Source organism: Cavia porcellus, unplaced genomic scaffold (genome assembly GCF_034190915.1).
Source record: "Cavia porcellus strain 051 isolate PalLab524CR breed Dunkin Hartley unplaced genomic scaffold, mCavPor4.1 scaffold_2, whole genome shotgun sequence".
Classification (NCBI taxonomy): Eukaryota; Metazoa; Chordata; class Mammalia; order Rodentia; family Caviidae; genus Cavia; species Cavia porcellus.
In genome coordinates, this window is record NW_026947485.1 from 115,507,619 (window position 1) to 115,511,938 (window position 4,320).

At 38.9% G+C, this 4,320-nt stretch overlaps 1 pseudogene; it reads left to right on the plus strand.

Moving 5' to 3' along the window:
* Positions 1-3,111: 3,111 nt before the first annotated feature.
* LOC100713332 (olfactory receptor 2L5-like) lies at positions 3,112-4,042 on the plus strand (annotated as a pseudogene).
* Positions 4,043-4,320: the final 278 nt, after the last annotated feature.

Here is a 4,320-nt window from a genome sequence, read left to right on the forward strand (position 1 = left end):
TATTACTTCAAAATGAATATATGAAATTGTTATTATGATAAAAAAGAGTCGAGACTGTTTACATGAAGGGGTCACATAACCTTTAAAGTGCGAAAACTCATTGAGCAAAGGATTCTTTGTAAGCATATGAAAGGTAGGTCTTCCAGTATTTGTTCAAATCTAGTTTGCCCTTTATGCTTTTAAATTTGGAAATTATTCATTTTTCATTTCTGTACTCAATACATCAACAGATTAGTAAATATATCTATTTTACTGACACATAAAAGCTTTATTGAGTACTAAATAGACATGGTATACAAACACAATTTGAATTTTACTATTGGTCAGTCCCAGTGAAACTCATACACATAATGGTAGTATGATGAGAGTTATGTTATTATGAGGCTATGATAATGTTAGTGATGAACTTGTAGCTACAGTTCAGGGTCATCTTACAGCAAGCCATCCACTGAATGTTGTGTATTTTCCAGGAGGGAGTCTGTAATAATCCATGTTTCCTTCTCTGAAGACTCAGTGTGACCTCGCCAAACAAGGTTTACCTTTCTCAAATGTTGCTGGAAAGAATTAGATTGAGGTTCAAACCCAAGCTTTACCTTATGCACTGTAGAAGAACACGGGATGACACCGACCAGACAGACATTCAGAGAGAAAATCTTATTTGAGCTTAAAGGAAATTTCAACAATTTTCTCAATAATTTTTCTCCTTTAAAAATTGTTTTCAATAAATTTGTACTTTTTTCACTTAATTATTGCTTTTTTATTAAGTTTATTTGTATACCTTAGATATACATAACAATCTCATTCCTCCTAGGGAAATTGTACCAGTACATGATATATCTTAGTTCTTCTTCTATTCCCATCCACCTCCCCTCTTTTCAAGTCTTCTTCACCACTTTATTTACAAAACTTTGTTATCAACAGTTCCTTTTTTCCCATTTTTTCTTTTCCCTTTCTTCCTCCCCAGCCTACATCAGTTCCCTTCTGCAATACAGGGTCTTCTTCCTATTTCACAAGGTCTGTTATGTGTTTTGGTCTTTTGGTTGTGTTGGTTTCTCACAACAGCAGAGAAACAATGCCATATTTACAGGGTGGAGTCATCTTTTGTGAGGATTCTTCTGTACACAAATTTGAAAAGTAACTCAAATAGACATTTAAAAGATGTTTAATCACATATTTTACATAAGTATACACGTTTGTGTTTATGTAAATGTTCCTACTCATCATTCATAATAAAACACACAACCAATAAACTCCGTGCCTCACGCTGTCCTTTCAGGAGGGACCGAGCCCTGAGCTGAGGTCAGCTACTTCTCAGCTGCCCTGACTCTGTCCTCAGGCTTCCTCTGCTCTCTGCCTCCCCAAGACAGTCAGCTCTGTTGGGGTCCACATTCCACGGCTGAGGGGAAGATGAGAGAATCAGAGTAAGTGGAAAGGCTTAACAAGGACTCCATATGGGCTATGAATAGTTATTTCTCAGAGCAAGAAATTAAAAGGACAGAAAGATTAATATAGAGGTGATAGATTTTTAATGAAAAATATTCATTTGTGTTACTGGGTTTTGGAAACCTGAGGCTACTTCCCTGGCAGGAAGAGGTCTTGAATACTTTGCAAACCATGCACCATTGTGCTGTATTGGACCACTTGTCCACTGGGCCTTAGATAATCACAGGGCTGCTGATTGGTGGTCCTGAGATGCGGTGTGGGATATCAGATCAGATGTGGCATTTGTTTTTCTGTTCTGTGCTCCATTTCCCAATCTGTAACCAAGGTAAGAGACTTCTCATGGACAGTGTATCTCTGACAGAACTCTTCAAGCAACAAGTAATAGGAACTGTTGCTGGGAAAGGGTATTGGTATTTCTAATATTGCACTTTCTACTTGCTGAAAACTTAATATCTTGTATAAAATCACTGGAAATGGATTCATCTACCCTTATTTTGGAAAGTCATAAAAATAATTTGTTCTACTAAATTTTTCTTTGCCAGTTTTCACAAATCAAAGAATAAGAATTTAAATGTTTCAAACATGGCTCAGCTGTATTGAAAATCCACATATACAATAATTTAGTATGTTAGAGGCCCTTGGTTCCTTCATTTCGGTAAACATGCCCAGGGAAAATTTAATCTTTTCTTTGCTTCCCTGTGTGCAGTTCCCTAACATCAAGTACACTGATGCCATTCTGCATTCACTATACTGGGCATCTCCAGAACTAGTCCATCTCCCTGAACAAAAGCTATGTACACAACCACTCCCCTCCCGCTGTGGACCCAGCCCTCGATAGTCACCTCTCCACTCTCTGTCACTATGATTTTGATTATGGTAAGTAATGCACAGATGGGGATTCAAACAGTATTTGGCTTCTTGTGGTTGGCTTGTTTCACTTTGTATAAGGTCATCAGAATTTATCCCTGTTGTAGCTTGTGTCAGTATTCATTTCCACCTAAAAACTGAATGCGCTAAGGTGAATCTGAACACCTCATCTTGTTTATGGATTCAATTAAATTGTTTCTGCCTGGTGGACAATGTGAATTACACTTGTTTCATAATGGCTATGAAAACAACACAGTGCATATTCAAATATGGAATCTCTACCACGTTCTAATTTTGACCATCTGTTTTGAGCAGTTACTGTATTATTTTCCATCCTGTCAGTACAAAATCCATTTCTCATGAAAATGCACAGTAATTTTCAATTTCTCAATACTTTAATCAAAATATAGATTGTTAGGCCTGGGGATTTGGCTCAGTGGCATAAGTGCCTGCCTGGCAAGCACAAGGTCATGAGTTCAATCCCTGGTACAAAAGAAAATGCAACATGCACATTGTTTTATTTGGTCTTTCGATGAAAGCTTTCCTGCTGAATGTGCAGTGGGTTTTTACTGTGATTTTGTTTTATGGTTCCCTAATAATTAGTGGTCCTGAGCTTCTTTCAGTGTGCCTTTTTTCAACGTGAATGTCTTCTTTGAAGAAATTCAGGCACTATAAAGTTTCTCATGCCTAATTTGTGAATAAAACACAAGCTGATTATACTTCAGAATTTGTCAGATTTCATAATAATCTGTACATGTTTACTGTTGTGTCTGTCTTTAGGAAAAATCATACAAAGTCAAAATGGAAAATTACAATCTGACTTCTGTTGACTTCCTCCTACTGGGCCTGTTCCCTCCATCAAGGGTTGGCCTTTTCCTCTTCATGCTCATCATCCTCATCTTCCTAATGGCCCTAGCTGGCAACCTGGCCATGGTCCTGCTCATCCTCCTGGACACCCACCTCCACACTCCCATGTACGTCCTGCTCAGTTAGCTCTCCTTCATGGACCTTATGTGCATCTGCACCACTGTCCCCAAGATGGGTTCTGGTTTTCTATCTGGAAATAAGTCCATCTCCTTCATTGTGTGTAGGATCCAGGATTTCTTCTTTGTGACTTTAGCAGGTGCAGAAGCACTCATCCTGATGTCCATGGCCTATGACCATTATGTGGCTATTTGCTTTCCTCTGCACTACCCCATCCACATGAACAGAAGAGTGTGTGTGCTGATACTCCTGGGATCCTGGGTAGCAGGTGCTATTAATGCCTGTGCTCACACAGCATACATCCTCTGGATCTCCTACTGCAGGTCCAGGGCCACCAATTATTTCTTCTGTGATGACCTAGCCATGCTGTCCCTGGCTTGTGGGGACACCAGCATTCATGAGTACAGTGTTCCTCAGCATCACCATATTTCTCCTGTTTCCTTTTCATCATCATTGTGTTTTCCTGTGGGAAAGTTCCCTTGCTGTCTACTGCATGAGCTATGAGGAAGACAGGAAGAAGGCCTATTCCACCTGCAGCACCCATCTCATTGTGGTGACTTTTTACATTGTACCATCTGCTTACACTTATCTCTGTCCAAAGTCCCTCCAATCTCCAGCAGAGGAGATGGCTGTCTTCTACACCATCCTCACCCCAATCCTTAACCCTGGGATCTACAGCCTGAGGAATGAGGAGGTTCTGGGGGCTTTGGGAAGAGCAAGAGGGACATTCTGCTCCACGAAACTGTAGATAACTTTCCATTTCACCGTGCTGTGTAGTCAGGAGTCACTGTTCTCAACATTGAAAAATATTCAGTGCTGAGATCTTGGAAAATACAATTAATATCTAAGATATTTAAATATATGACATGATAATAATTATGTGTTTGAGTGTGTACACTGAATGTTTCTTTGACTTCCTTTTCCAAAAAATATAATAGGCTTGTATTTTTCATCAATCTGAAAATAGTATTTTATTATAATAAGGAAACTAAAATGAAAAATGCAGAAAAATTTTCAGTCACTTCA